We start from the raw sequence: 16,612 nt of genomic DNA, 5'->3' as shown, positions 1-16,612 counted from the left end.
CCTTATAAGTTTATATGCTTTCGTGAGTCCCCCTATTACTAAGTGTGTTTATATAACAGCATGTGTAAATGGATATAATTTTACACCTTATAAGTTTATATGCTTTCATGAGTCCCCCTAGTGAAATGGGCTCGTAAATTTATACAAATTGTGTAATACTATGTTCAAACAGAAAAATTATTTGAGGCTATTTCGATTTAAATTGAGTGGTGTTCTTACAACTCTATTTAGCTTACACAATAGTAATTTGATAGCTGGTTGGCTCATCTCTACAGTAAGAACATATATTTGTTGAGACTTTCAAAATGTGCGTGTTGATATTAGGCGAATGGAATGGAATGAAAACATAAAACCTTGAAATGTTTGTGTGTTGTAAGAAAATGTGTTCAATGTTTTGGTTTAATTTTGAGTTTGCCATCTTCTTTTGAAAATCCCTACTCCAGTGAAATGAAAAACATAAAATCAGCTGATGAGATGAGCCAACCATATAGTTGAGCCGTGCGCAACTGACGTTTGAATCTACTCAATAAACACACTTTACAAGGTTGCATTTGCAGTTTGAAACAATTTATTAGGCAATTTTTTTTAAATTGGCAATTTATTATTACAATTTATTATATGATAAATTGCGTAAGAAATTGCCAAAATGGCATAACTGGCCAATTTGGTGGGTGTTTGTACCTAGTATAAATGATTTTTCATACAAAATTTGACAGTTCGTTTACGCACTAGATAAATTTATACGTTTACACACTTTATAAGGCATTTATACGGTTACATGAGTCCCCCTAATGTTTACATGCGCAATGGGCTACATTCTATAATTCCATCATGGTGGGTTTGTATACATGGTTCAATTATGTACAGGTTGGCTCATCTCATCAGCTGATTTTATTTATGTCATTGCATGGTCGAAGGGATTGTCAAAAGGAGATGGCAAACTCAAAATGAAACCAACACATTGGCAACATTTTACTTACACATACAAAAACTGCTAAGTTTTATGTTTCCATTCCATTCCATTCGCACCAACACAAATACACAGAGTTTGACAATTTGAACAGACATATTTTGTTGCTTTACAGATGAGCCAACCTGTATATAGTTGAACCATGGTTTGTATATTGCAAAAATATCGAAGCGTTAAATGTTTTCGATACTTTTGTTCGATACTCATCACAAATAAAATACCCAGATTGCTCAATCACGAGTTCAAAATTGATTTGTTCTGCGCAACTGCGTCACAGTTGCCTATTTAAGCGAATAAAAGAAATAGAGAAAAAAACAAGAGCTAAAGGAAAAAGACGTAATAAAAACTGCTGAACTAATTTTGACATGCGCAATCCGCCATATTCTGTATTTGGATCATGGATATTCATGGTGATATTATACAAGGTAGAAGCATGAAGCACAATTATACAAGGTGGAAGCATGAAGCACGATTGAGTCACCTAAAGCATTGTAAACACCTTCAATCTTTGTATCAAACTTTAAGACAAAAGCAAACGAAATAACTAAAAACCTGAATAAAAACTAAAATTATCTCTTTAAAACAACTGAGAAGCGCTATATATGCTAAAACGGGCTATGTTTATATCTGCTTAAGGTATTACTTGCACAATATAAACGATTTTTGTAGTATATTACTGACACAATTATTGAAGGTATTTTGATACAATGCAGCTCTGTTCCTCATGCATAATGCATCATTTAAGTTGCGCTACTTAGTAAGGTTTACAATGACCTAAAGTTTATTTAGAATTTGACAACTGATTATGAATGCTTCTTAGACCGAGGGTTCATTTTGGAAGTATGGAAAGAATATTGAAAACAGTAAAAATTGTGAGAGGTATTCAATAATTGTATGGTACTAAATGTAAAGTTTTAAATATTTCGTGGTTAAACTAAACAGTTTGCCTACTTTATACATATACAGTGAAGTTTATCTTTAAGACAAAGTCTGAAATAACAAGTATCTTTTTGAAAAGGGTAGCTCAGGCAACTCAGAAGCATATGTTGGATAGCAGAGAGTTGATATCAGTCACTTCTGGTTATTGCATCATGCTTCACTGCACTTGGCGAGATTATTAGAAGCAACTGACTGCCGACTACCAGCGGTTTAAGAAATTTTCTAACTGATAACCCAGCGTGTATACGAATCGTGAAACAACTTCGAACATAGCCATCGAACGAAAAGAAAAAATGTAACCTTGAGCGTTAATAGCGAAACTGCCAGAAGATTTTTTTTAATAATCTTGTCAATATTTTAAGTACCTACTTAATTATGACTATGAAGGTGTCCGAATGTTTTTAAGTAAGAAAACATTTTATACCACTTCAATTTTGATGGTTAGCAAAAACGTAATGGTTGTTCACTATAAAACCGTTTGACATATGCCTTTTCTATATCTTAATCTTTATTGTACTCCTCACCAAAGGGTGTTTATTCGACATATTTTTGTTTGCTTTAACAAAAGCAAATACTGAAATGTTTTGTTGTTTATTCTTTGGAGTGTTCATAAAGTGTATTCATTAAATTTGCATACTAATATACTGAAAAATTAAAAAAGTTACATCGGTTCCTCTTACATTGTTTGTTCTTCTCGGTATTCCTCCTTCACTTCCCCTTTCTTTCTCTTTACACTGGACGAAAGTTCAACATCAACTTTTGGAGTTAAAAGGTGTCTGGAAGGGGATTCCCACTTAGCTTTTATTACATAGAGAAGATAAGGTCCTATTTATTGCACACTTTGTACGAGTATCCTATCTACTAAAACAACTGCCAACGGAAGAAATAAACAGTGGAAAATATTTCTTTTTTATTATCATTTGGAGTGGGCTTTTTCCAATGGTTCCAGCTTTATTTGTCAAACTCTCTCCCATTTCAGGCAATTTAAGAAAAACGAGGGGTAAATACCTAAACATTTCCAAGCGTCCGCCATTCCCAAGGCAGATATCCGTTTTGTTACCTGATTATGAAACTATCAAGATGCTCAGAACGATCGACTTTTACTTTTTTTTAACTTTCTAATTATTTTGTTGTTTATAATTATACAAACTAGAAACTTTGTAGGACGAAAAAACAAAAAACACTTGTCGCAGTTCTGCTTTTCAGACGTTTGCCATTCAAATGACGTAAGGGGCAAACACAATCGAGTTTTGCGTTGTCTTGGCGCTTACGTTGAGTCACCAGTTGATTTTGAACACACGCATCACAATTCCTATGGTCATAATCCACAAAAACTCAACGCTAGCACCAAAGAAATAAAACAAGATTCCAAAACTTACATTTTCACTTGCGCTGTCAGTTCATTTGTGCAATTTCTTGCAGCTTTCACAAAAAACTTGAACTTTTATTTTTGTTTTATTTCATTTTAAAAATATTTCAGTTTTCAGGACAAAATAAATTTTATTTTATTGTTTTCAATGTCAAAAAATCAAAAGTTGTGTTTTCGTTTTGCGTTCATTGTGGTAGGCAAACTTGCGACTTGCGTTACATCAAAGTAACCCCACCGCCAAAACAACGCAAAAGTCGATTGTGGTTGGGCCTTTAGGTATATAGCAAAAATATATAAGCGTTAAATGTTTTCGATACTTTTGTTCGATACTCATGGTGAAATTATACAAGGTGGAAGCATGAAGCACGATTGACTCACCTAAAGTTTATGTAGAATATGATATTGAAAACAGTAAAAATTGTGAGAGGCATTAAATAATTGTATGGTATTAAATGTAAAGTTTTAAAAATTTCGTGGTTAAACTAAATAGCGCGGGCAGTCGCCGAAACTTTACATCGATCTAGACCGGAGATTAATGGAGCGAATTCGATCATGCATGTATACATACTTCAACTGCCAACTCATCGTTGGTGTTGCCAGAGAGGCGAAATATAACTGGTATAAGACTGGCCCCAACTGATGAATACAAGTCGTGACTCTTAATTTATCTATACATAATTTGATGTATAAATACTTTGTATAAATATTTTTGGGATACATATTTACATGTATGTAGCCTAGTTATAACTACTTTATACACAGATAAATTAAAAAATGCAATACAATTTCAATACAAAATCAATTAAATGAATTTTTAGACAAAAAAAAAAAAAATATGGTTGGCTGAGGACGACTGCGACAGCCGCTCAGCCAACAATACAGAATCAATTCTTGAAACAAAATGTAATACAGTTTTGGGCCGCCTTTACCCAACTTAATGGGAGCTCAGGATTCCGATGCATGGCATTCACATGCATGGCATGCCCGATTGCGAAACGGAGGTATTCACGGAGGTTATGAAGAATGGCCTTCTTTCCGGGATATGTTTACTGCAGTAAAATTGTACCACCTCAAGTATAAAACAAAACGCCAGGCAGGCACTATAGTTAAGCAATTTGCACTTATCGATAATAATTTTAATTTGGCTTGGGAAGCACTTAAAAATGGATACCAAAATACAAGAGTACTGGCCGATAAAGGAGTAACGACTTTAATGAATTTACCGAAAATTCAAAAAGAAATAAGTGAAGAGTTTATAAAATTACAGTCCACTGGAACTAACTGCTTATCAGTTTTAGCAACCCAGAAAATCCCCACAGATAACTGGGACCCAGTTCAGGTAAACATATGCGCATCGCCATTACCAGAAATGTCGTTACTTCTATGGTAACAATCACTCACGCCCGAAAGTTATGCCCAACATGGCAACAAATGAAAGACTTCTTAACTACCCAGTACGAAATAGCAGATAGCCATCTAAATATACCCAATATGATTTTCAAATAAGTTTCACAAGACTCCAAGCCAGTAATCAAAATCCCAATAATCGAAGCTTCAACCGAACACAAACATATGTCACCGAAAATAGATATGCGTCGTCCGAATAACAATACAAATACCACCCACACCAGTTCAAACCCCAGTAGAACAACAGGGCTAGTTGCTTCAGCTAGATCCGAATATCACGAAAAGAAATAGAACAGAAATCCCCTGCTGCTCTGATGCTGCAAACATATAAGCAAACAATGAGAGGAGAACTATTCAAATAAAGAGCTCTAATCGATCAAAGGCCACAAAAATCGTTTATCTCTTTAAAGGGTACAAAACTGGCTAAGATTCCCTACTCAAACATCAAACTTTGAAATTTCAGGAATGGGCCAAAAAAATATGAAAAACTCTAACAAAATCTGTTCACTAACCCTGGTCTCAGCCGATGCGAGTATATGAATAGAAGCACAAGCCAATGTATTACCACGGCTTACTATTATGCTCCCCAAATATAAGCTAAATAGCAAAGATATAGAAAAATTTCCACACCTCAAATTAGCCGACCCCAGCTGCCATACCCCGGTCAAATATCCTATTAGGCAGCGACCTCATACCGCAGATAATGTTAGATGGAATTGAGAAATTGTCAAGTAACGATACAGATATCCGCTTTCACAACTCAAGTTGAAGATATATCAAATAAATATCTGAATTCCCAAAGTGTATTTGATGAGGATGTCTCGCCTTGCAAACACCGGCGTCATCCCAAAACATCGACTCGTAGGTGCTTGCACCCTCCCCCCCCGCATCGGCGGCAAATGCGAGCGGCGACCCTATAACCAGATTTCCCTTCTTCTCTCAGCTCCAATCTTTACCCCTTTCCCCTGGGTCAAGTTTCCTGTGTTCAGGGGCTGTTTTAGCTCAAGAAGTGGCGAAGAGTCATACCATGAATACGGCGCCCCAGTTTGGCAAAGAAATATGGCGGATCTATAGAGGATAACTCGATAAAACCCGTAATTCCGAGTGTCGTCCCACCCGTGTTCATGGAATGAATTGCACTACGTTAGTGTGTCTTATAACGGTAGCCTCCAGATACCTGACGCCCTCTGGTTGTAATTGGTCTTGTGGGATATTGGGGGCTATGTCCCAGCTGACCTACTTTCCCCCATACTCGTTGGTATTCATATGGAACCAAACAATGTAAAAAAAACCCAAATGGAGCAGAACAGCTCCCAATATATCAGGTCGATTGCGACCTTTCGGTTCAAGCTGAATCAGCTCTCGCCACAGACATACCGTGGCCGAATAGTCCCCTGCATGATGTCGAGATGGCAGATGCAGTGACTCTGCAGGATGCAAATCCGGCGAAAATTTATCAGTCTGGCCAAACTGCAGAGCTCGATAGGCTAAATGGTGCCGCTTGCAAGCGTCTTAAGCGACTTCTGTCCAGGGGGATTAACTACGATGAAACCAGGGGGCTTGCCAAAGAACCCTGGGGATCGGTCCGTGGTGAATTGTCAAAAGCTGTGAAAAGCTGTGCATCGAATGTCGAAGCAACCATGCTTCCCCATCGTGATGCATTAGCTAAGCAGTCGGTAACTTTCAGGGATGTCCTGAGTGGGGTAAGGCTGGGCATAAAACCACCCGACTATCCAGCCACGGTCTGCCATACAGAAGCCATCCTTGGAGAGGTGATCAGCCATAAAATGGTGCTATAAAGCTAACCTTTAGCGGTTGCACATCTCACCCAGGCTGGCTTTCTATCACCTGCAGGGGTGAACCACCGCTAAGGGCTATCGCCCCAATAGAGGGTGCCAAACTGAAGGTGGTATCTAATGTAGATATACCACGCCGCATCATTCTCGTGGGATACTTTAAAGAAGAAGAATGCCCCTCAAACTACGACACCTTGCGGCTAGCTGAGGCTCAAAATGCTGGCTTGAGTACCAGGAACTGGAGAATCCTCAACCGGAAACGAAAGTCCAAGGTGGCGGAAGTTACAATAGCCGTCGATCCGCTGTCTTCCAAACTAATAAAGCAATGCAACTACTTGATTTTCTGTGGGTTTGACAGATTCAAGTTAAGGCCCAAAAACAGGCAATCCCTGCCCCTGGTAAATATAAATACCCGCGGCAGTGAAAATAAGGGTTTGAAGATCTTGAAGATATCAAGTAGGCATTCACCTACTGAACAGCAGGATTTGCCGAGTCAATCGGACACCCCCAAAAAATCTTCACAAAAAGAGCCCAGCCTTCTGGGTCTACTGTTGGCCCAAACGAGGCAGCGGCAGTCCGTCAGCCTGCCCCCAAACCCTGAAAACAAGGCAACCAACTCGTGGGAGCCCCAAAGACAGGAGAGGAAACAAGAAAGGACTGGGGCGAATGGATGAAGAAGCCGTAATGTCGCATAGCAATAGGGCAAAGAAGGTGGCCGCAAAGACCACAACTAGAGTCTCCCCTCCATATCAAAGCCCAAAAGCAAAGAACTGTGAAATGCCATCAGGTGAATCTTCACCACACCAAAGCAGCCTCAGACGTCCTAATTAAAAAATGTGCCGAAGAAGGTCTGGGAATAGCCTTTATCCAGGAGCCCTGGATTCAACACCTTGCCGTAAAAGGCCTGAACAGTACAGATAGTGAGTTAATCTATGCCGCCAGTTCTCGCCCACCAGCGGCGATGCTTTTAAGCAACAAACTAATGTTTCTTCTACTTCTACAGTTCTTGACGGCTGATTTGGTAGCATTATGAGCATAAATTTCAACCCCAAGAGTCGAACAAGGGGCAATTTTGGCCTCTGCCTACGTTTCGGGGGAAGAAAAGCGGCCGCAACAACCGAAACAATAGTCCCCATCAAATATTGTCAGCAGAGTGGCATAATATGGATCCTCTGCTTCGACGCAAATTCCCATCGCACAACGTGGGGCAGCACGAACATCAAAAACAGGGGTCAGTACCCCCTTGAGTTTATTAGTAGTAACAATATAAGCATTATCAACCGGGGCAATGAACCCACCTTCGTAAATGCTATTAGAGGGGAAGTTAAAGATATTTCTCTGTGCAGCAATAGTATGGCCAGCACCGTCACTAACTGGCATGTTTCAGGAAGGGAGTAAATGTCGTACCACAAACACATTGTATTCGATATTGGTCACTTTCCGGAACAAATGCCAGCTTTGAGAAATCCCAGGAAATTATTATTATTTGAGGAAGTTGGAAACAGCTTACAGCGACCAATAACCACTGTGCAGGAGCTTGAGAAAGAAGCTGAACAGCTCCACTGAGACATTAAAACAGCTTTCGATGAGAGCTGCCCCCAAGGAAAGATACGTACTCAACGCGATGTGCCTCGGTGAAACATAAAGCTTGTGCAGCTAACATGTCAGGCTAGGAAGCTGTTTAATAAAGCGAGAACTACGGGTGACTGGGACTCGTACAAATTCGCTCTAATATCTTACAATAAAGAACTTAGGAAATATAAAAGGGCGAGAACACTGTGAAAAGATTAATGATATTCCAGCAGCGGTTCGACTACAAAAAGCCCTTTCTAGAGATCACAGAAATGTAATTGGCACTTAAAAAAAAAAAAATGGGAGCTACACCACGCGACCGGAAGAGACGTGTAAACTTCTACTCGAAACCTGCACAGTAGAATATCAATCACCACCTGTTGGTAAAACTTTAATAGTAGTTAAATTGTCTTTACCTAGTTTTCAGGTTAAATAAAAACGCGTACGTGTGTTTCAGTATCCAGAACTCAAGAGAGTTCATTTTATTACATGTATAAAAAAGGGTCGTGTATTTTACAGGGTTGCAGAATAATAAAGTAAATTGTTAGTAAAATAAACAGAGTTACATCAGAAGGAAAAATGTTAAAACTAATTAAAAATATTGTACATTCTCCCACAAGGAAACGAAAGTTTTTTTTTTATTTTAATGTGCCACCCAAAAGCAAGCTGTTTATGTTAGCAAAACATTGCTAGTAGTTTCATTGTTATCTTTGATAGGTAGCAAACAGACTTCGGCCTCTGGCATCTTCAGTAGTTTTCCATTCCAGTAGATCACCAACCCTACAAGACCATCTGCACCCGGATGCGCCTCGTGCACTCTTGCCAAAGCCAAAGGCCTGCAGCGCTTCGTTCAAGGAATAGCAAAACGATATCATTGACTCGAATATTTCGATGAGCAATTGCGTCCTAGCCTTCCTCAACCCAGGCGTAGTCACCCGTCACTTACCCCCAGAGTGGCAACGTCTCCCCCTATGCACTTCAGAATTCTGCAGTTAAACTGTAATGGACTAACTGGGAAGATCACGGAGATAGTCGATTTCATGAAGCGGAATAACATCCGCATTGCTGCGATTCAAGAGACTAAACTCACAGCGAGATCTGCATTGCAGCCCTGCTCTGGGTATAATGTCCACAGAAAAGATCGCGAGAGCGGAAATGGAGGCGGCCTCGCGTTTATCATATATCACTCTGTGCAATATTATATATTTTATCCTGGCATCGACCGCAGGGACAATGTCTTATAACGTCAAGGCCTATGTGTCCGGTCCGGCGATGCAAACCTAGAATTCATCAACATCTACATCCCTCCTGCCACCTGTTGCCCCAGTGGATACTGCCCTAATATCAGCGCCTTACTCACTGGCAACAATCGCATTATCTTAGGCGATTTCAATGCCCATCACGATCTATGGCATTCAAATTTGCGGGCGGACAGTAGGGGTGAGATGTTGGCGGATCAAATAGAACAAACGACGTTCTGCACAATAAACTGAGACGCCCCCACACGTATGGTAGGACGCTGTCACAGTTCGCCAGATATCTCAATCGTGTGCGCAGAACTCGTTAACTGCGTCAACTGGCAGCCGATGGTAACATTGGCATCCGACCACCTGCCTATACTTATTTCGCTCGAATCCGTCTAAGCACAAAGACAAAGTTCCCATCGCCTTTGGCGATAAAGTGCTGTCGGATGCGAAAAAATGCGCGAGCGCTTTCTACCGACAATATATAATGCATTCTACGGTCGAAAAGGATAGACGGAGGCCAACAGACACGCATATAAACACAAATTCAGCGCGTCACCAATCACCATCACCGCTAAAGAGGTTGATGACGCCATTGGTCACGCTAAACCATCCAAAGCAGTGGGCCCAGACAGCATAGCCATGCCGATGCTTGAAAGCTCAGGGAAAGAGGGTTTCAAATATTAAGCGCATGTCTTCAACCTGTCTCTTTCCACTTTTGTCATACCCAAAAAATGGCAAATGGCCATGGTGGTCCCGCTGCTAAAGCCTGGGAAACCAGCTAACACAGGAGATTCGTATCGTCCGATATCTCTCCTATCGCCAGTAGCAAAGACGCTTGAAGCCATTTTGCTCCCCTATTTCCAAGCAAATTTGCAGCTAGCCTGTCATCAGCATGGCTTCAGAGAACTCCATAGCACTACCACCGCGCTAAATACCATTAGCATCCAGATAAATTGCGGTTTAAATCAAAACCCCCACCATAGAACAGTACTCGTAGCGCTAGACCTATCAAAAGCTTTTGATACGGTCTATGCAATAGAATAAACGGCTAACTCCCTGGTCTCTCCAGTTTTTTCGCCTCGCGAAACCTGGCATTATCACCGACTAAATCTTCTGCGACCTTATTTACAACATGGACGTCCCAAATGTCGACCATTTTGAACATCCACGTCGATGGCACTACGCTACCGACTGTCATACACCCTAAAATCTTGGGTGTGACGTTTGATCAGGATCTAAAGTTTAGTGAGCACGCAGTCGCAATTATTCCGAGAATTCAGAGCCGTAACAAAATCTTCAAATCCCTCACTGGCAGTACTTGGGGAAAAGATAAAGAAACGCTCAAGCAATTAACCAGCCGATTACGTGCTACGCGTCACCCATATGGTCGCCAATCCTAAAAATTACCCACTGGAAGAAGCTACAGGCCTGCCAAAATACTGCTCTCAGAATCGCCACGGGCTGTCTTCTTATGTCCCCAGAACACTATCTGCATAATGAGGCGAGAATACTCCCCATCAGGGAGAGAAATGAGATGCTGATTAAACAGTTCCTGTTGAACACCCAGAAACCTAAGCATCCCAACAGACATCTGATTGATGGACCAGCACCGCCTAGGGGCTTAAGGAGTCATCTCCGTAAGCATTTTGAGGAAATACGGTACCTGAGAACCCAGCCGTATGAAGCGAAAAAACACAAGCAGGTCCTTGGTGAACTCCACAAACAGGCGTCGGTCCTTTATGCCGGGAATTGCCCGGTGAATCCAGGAAAGCATACTCCCCAGGGAAACGCGTGTCACTTTTGCTCAACTTCGTTCTGGATACTGTAACAGGTTAAACTCTTACCTATCCAGAATCAACCCGACATACAAAATGTATGCCCCGCTTGCAATGTGTCCCCACATGACACCAACCATCTCTTTAATTGCAATGTGGAACCAACGCCTCTAACACCCCTTTCTTTATGGTCCACCCATGTTGAAACAGCAAGTCTCCTTGGACTGCCGTTAGAGTATATTTATGACAATTTGTGATCGGTCGCAGCTGTTAGGTGGGGCGAAGCACTGCCACAACAACAACAGCAACTGCGTATAACAAAGCTTGCCCTCTAAGAAGATTCAGAGGAAAGGCAAAGCCGCCATGGTGGAGCAATGAGCTGATTTTTCTAACAAGACAGGTGAAAGAAATGTTTAAGTTAGCAAAGACCGCGGTAAGCGAAGCGTGTCGGGACGAGTACAGGGATCTACTGAGCGTGAAATTTGCAGGGCGAAGAGAATCTCATGAGAAAGTTTCTGTACGGACATAGAGTGCTCCAGCGAAACAACACGGTTGAAAAAAGTCCTAGCAAGGGGTAACATAGCCCAAGGACTAATAAAGAAAGGGAACGGGGAATGGTCACGTAATAGTGAGGAATCCCTTGATGTGCTTTTCGATACACATTTCCCATCGGGAGATGGTCTAGATGAGCCAGCAAACAGCACTCACACTTCGATCACGGAGCGGGTAGTGCCGAGCTTGGTGATCGATACCAAGATCGAATGGGCAGTGAAGACGTTTTCTAAGTTTAAATCGCCGTGGCCCAGATGGTATATTCCCGGCCATGCTACATGTTTAAAGTAGGGCGGTCGTGGAATGGCTTAAAATAATATTCGATGGGTGCATAAGACTGAATCATGTACCGCACTCTTGGAGAACTGCTCGTGTAGCTTTCCTACCAAAGGCGGGGAAGATCAGTCACGTGTATGCCAAAGACTATAGACCCATTAGCTTAACATTATTTCTGCTCAAAACTTTTGAGAGGCAGATAGATGTGTACATAAAGTCCAACGTGGATGAAAAGCTGCTCTCCACAACACAACATGCGTACACCAAAGGCAAGTCGGTAGACACCACATTGCATAGGGTGATAATAAGCACATTGAAAGACGTGGAATATAATGAATATGCTGTAGGAGTCATATAGACATTGCCGGGGCTTTCAATAATGTTTCTAAATGGACGATTATGGATGGCCTTGATTAATTAAAGTTCATCCAGCCTTAACCAGATGGATCGGGCTTCATGGTAAATTGTAGGATGATTACATCACAATGGGGATTGTTCGAGGCCACGAAATCAGTGTACAGGGACACGCCGCAGGGAGGGGTGCTATCACCTCTGCTGTGGACGCTGACCATCAACCAACTGCTCAGGCGATTCGATGAGGGACAGGTAAAACTTACGGCTTACGTAGATGACGTTGCAATCGTCGTAAGTGGAAAGTGCCTTCCAATGATTAGCTCTTTGATTGATCGGGCGCTTCGGGATATTCATACCTGGGCATCTAAAGTCGGGTTGGAAGTCAACGGGGAGAAGACTTATATGGTTTTGTTTACAAAGAGGTCCCATATTGGACTAGGCCTAAGGTAGGAGGGGTGGCCCCACAGGGGAAACCTTACACAAAATTTCTAGGAATCATCCTAGACAGTAGCTGTCATGGTAGCTCAACGTGGAGGAGATAATGAAGAAGGCAACGGTACTTTATGCATGTAAAAGAATGCTGGGGTGTACGTCGGGCTTATCGCCCTCTCTTTCTCATTGGGATTTTACAACGATTGTAAGCCCTATTCTATACTATGGAGTTCTTGTTTGGTGGAAAGCCACACAAAAAACAACCTACCTCAAAAAGTTTGAGGGGGTATGCAGACTATCAATGCTTAGCATTTCGGGAGCCCTGAAAACAACCCCGACGGCTGCACTGTATGCCATTCTGCACATTCTACCTGTAGACCTGGTAGCAAAGAACATAGCGTTAACAACTGCAACCAGGCTCGATGCCTCGGGGCTGCCTGAGCGCCGGCTATACGGCCATAATAATATAGCGTCATCAATCACAATACGAACAGACTACCAGATTCCCTATCTACGCTTCTAGGGAGATATTAAGGCCACAATAGAGGTAGAAGGTTGGCGCAAGGGTGCGCAAATGGCGGACGAGGCGATACATGTGTACACCGATGGTTCCAAAATAGTGGAAGGAGTAGGGTCTGCGGTATACTGCGCTGATCCGGAATTAAGCAGATCCTACAGGCTGCCGGATTACTGTAGCGTTTTCCAAGCGGAAATGTGAGCCAAAACTAAAGCAGTAGAAACCCAGGAAGAGAATAGCTTAAGCTGCAACCGTGTTAACCTTTATATTGACAGTCAAGCAGTAATTAAGGCAAGAATCTCACATGGCACAGCATCTAAATGCATGTTAGAGTGTAAACAGTCCCTGAAGAGAATCGGAAAATTGAGAAGCTTACATCTATATTGTGTCCCAGGGCGCATGGGAATAGTTGGGAATGATTAGCGGGTGAACTAAAAAGGGCGCATCCCTTGGAGCTTGCCCCGTAGACGTCGCAATTAGACTGGGCGAGATTAAGCGAAGGCGAGAGGTGCATATGATCAACCAAGCAGGAAAGGCGTGGGTTCAAGCGCGGGGCTGTAAAGTGTCGAAAATTATGTGTAGGGTCTTGCAATCTTAGAATAACAAAGTTGTTTCTGTCATTAAAAAGAGATGCCTGTAGACTAATGACGGGTATTCTGACTGGACACTGCCTTTAAATTAGGCTTGGTCAGTGATAGCAGATGTAGGAAGCGCGGGTTGGCGGAGGAAATGATCGAGCACGTTCTGTGTTCGTGCCCTGCGCTTGCCAGGCTAAGTCTCCAGATATTAGGAGTGATACAGCTGTCAGATCTAGATGCAGCAAATGGCTTTAGTCCTAGGAAGCTTCTAGTATTTGCCAAGAGAACGGACTTGTTTTATAACATAGGTCCTGGTTTTTGAAAGGGTTTTTCAGTTTGGTCGTTAAAACAATCTTCTGGTAACACTACGGACTCATTCAGTCTATATGAGGTCCTCATGAACCGGCCAGTTCAACCTAACCTAACCTCAAACGTATTATTATTCTCTTTCGTCTTTATTCGTATTTAGTTGTCGCTGAACAAGCAGAGTAGCAACATCGGGGAGGCTATTGTTCATTTGCCCATTTGCGAAAAAATATTTTGCAAAGAAACGCTTATGCGCAGAATGTTTTAATGGTTTCACGTTAACAATTTATTTTGTTTAAATTTTTCCTTAGGCTCAAGCAATAAAGTAGTATTTATAGGGCATATTTACAAATTACTTTTTGTGTGTTAACAAACATGAGTGCATACGTTCTACCTCAATGATTTTTCATCAACAACTAAACCACTACCAATAAGATGATTTTAGTTTTACTCACACAGACAGTTTGAATTTTGTAGACCCCTGATATAGCCTTTCATTGTTAGTGCTTTCCGAAGTGTTGACAACTTTATAGTTATTGGGCCAGCGTAGTCGAGTCCACTGTGCTGAAAAGGTTTAGAAGGTCGAAGACGAACCGCGGGTATATTACCCATTTGTTGCTGCTGCGCCTTCGCTTTGTATTTGAAACAGATTACACATTTACGAGGAATCCTTTTCGCCAATATGCGGGCTGAAGAAATCCAATAATGTTGTGATACAAACGATACCATCTGCTGAATGCCACCGTGTAGTGTTTGGTGATGAGCGTCTGTGAATATAAGAAACGATAAAGGTGATTCTTTTGAAAATAAAAGTGGACGTTTCACATCAAATGTAGCTTTTGCTTTCGAAATTCTTCCTCTGTCTCATAGCAACTGTTGGTCATCCAGAAGAGGAGCTAACTGAAGAATTTTACTGCCTTTGTTAATAATTTCTTTATTTTTCAACGAATTTATTTCTTGAGAAAAGTTAATACCTTGCACTTGCTTTATTGTTACTATGAGCGCATTCTTAATCTCATGTGACTTTAAAAAACCTGTTTCGAGTAAATTATTTTCCTTGTGTTGTTGTTGCTGATTTGCTCTTAATTTATAATAAAAGCGTAGAATATAAGCTACGACTCACGTAAGCCGAGTGAGCGAAGAGAAAATATGGATATTTGTTTACATTTTCTACCAAGGTAGTTAAGTGAGTAGAGACATATGACTTTCGTTCTTCCAAACTTGTTTTGAGTGCAATGTTCTGAATTGGCCAGTTAGATATGGACTCAGTAATAAATGTCGGTCCGAACCACCACAATGAATAAGAATTAAGCTCTCTTGGAGTCAATCCGCGCGTTAAGCAATCCGCTGCCACAACGTCGTTGGTACGTACCTCCATTGACTTACGTTAGATTGACGCTGTATTTCTGCTACTCCATTGGCAACGAATACGGCCCAGCGTGCGGAATGGCATCGTATCCAGCTCAAGACAACAGTGCTGTCAGTCCAGTAAAAAACAAGGGATCTTTGTGGAAGTAGGTTTTCACTCTCGCCATTAGTTTTACCAGTAGAGCTACCGCTCATAGCCCCAACCTAGGGATGTACACAGTCTTGAGGTTGCTAACTTTAATTTAGCTTGTATGAGTGATGTTGCAATAGATGAGTTGTTGTAAACGACGAAATATACAACCTCACCATATGCAGCCTGTGAAGCATCGCTGAAACCATGCGACTCAATTTTGTCAAACTTTTCGCATCCAAATCATAGTAAAATCTTTATACCTTTGAGTTCATGAAGAGAATCTCTGTACCGTAACCATTCAGCGTTTAATTTACTTGGAAGGGGTCATTCCAGTCTTATCCCTCAATCCAGCTCCATTGCTTCTATCTACGTGTCTGCGCCTGAGATGATATCATCAACGTAAGTGTAGTTTAAGTACACTTTACTGGCGAGAGGATATTGTGTTTGCTCGTCGGTGGCAAATTGACGCAAAGTACGGATCGCCAAATACGGAGCCAATGTCGTTCCGTAAATAACAGTGCAAAGTCTATATATTTTAATTCTCTGTGTAGAATTGTGTCTCCAGAAAATGTATTGATAATTTTGCTGCTCTTTACAGACATTGATTTGCCTAAAGATTTTCTCTAAATCAGCGGTAAAAGCTATTTTGTGTGATCTCCATCGAGAAATAATACTTGGCTAATCATTTTGTAATGCCGGACCTGCGGCCAATTCCTCGTTGAGAGAAGTTTGTGGAGAGCAACGATTCCCCCCATCGAATATAACGCGTAATTTGTTTATGGTACTGTTGTGAATTATTATTATTATGTGTAATTCAGTCTTTATTAAACAATATAATTCTCATATTAATTAAATGTAGCATGATTATATATATTATAGAAATAGATAGCACATGTGTATCGTATAAAAAGTATGAACGAGAGGTGAAGAATAACAGCTAGAATTTCAGTCTGCTGCCAACTATCGATATATGTATATAGAGGTGCCATACAACATTTAAGTTACAATAGTTCTCCACTGC

At 41.2% G+C, this 16,612-nt stretch overlaps 1 pseudogene; it reads right to left on the bottom strand.

Moving 5' to 3' along the window:
* LOC137239238 (poly(ADP-ribose) glycohydrolase-like) overlaps positions 1 to 15,653 on the bottom strand; it is a 40,082-nt pseudogene extending 24,429 nt beyond the window's left edge.
* Positions 15,654 to 16,612: the final 959 nt, after the last annotated feature.

Source organism: Eurosta solidaginis, chromosome 1, assembly GCF_040869045.1.
Source record: "Eurosta solidaginis isolate ZX-2024a chromosome 1, ASM4086904v1, whole genome shotgun sequence".
NCBI classification, from domain to species: domain Eukaryota; kingdom Metazoa; phylum Arthropoda; class Insecta; order Diptera; family Tephritidae; genus Eurosta; species Eurosta solidaginis.
This window is presented reverse-complemented; position numbering and strand designations above follow the sequence as displayed.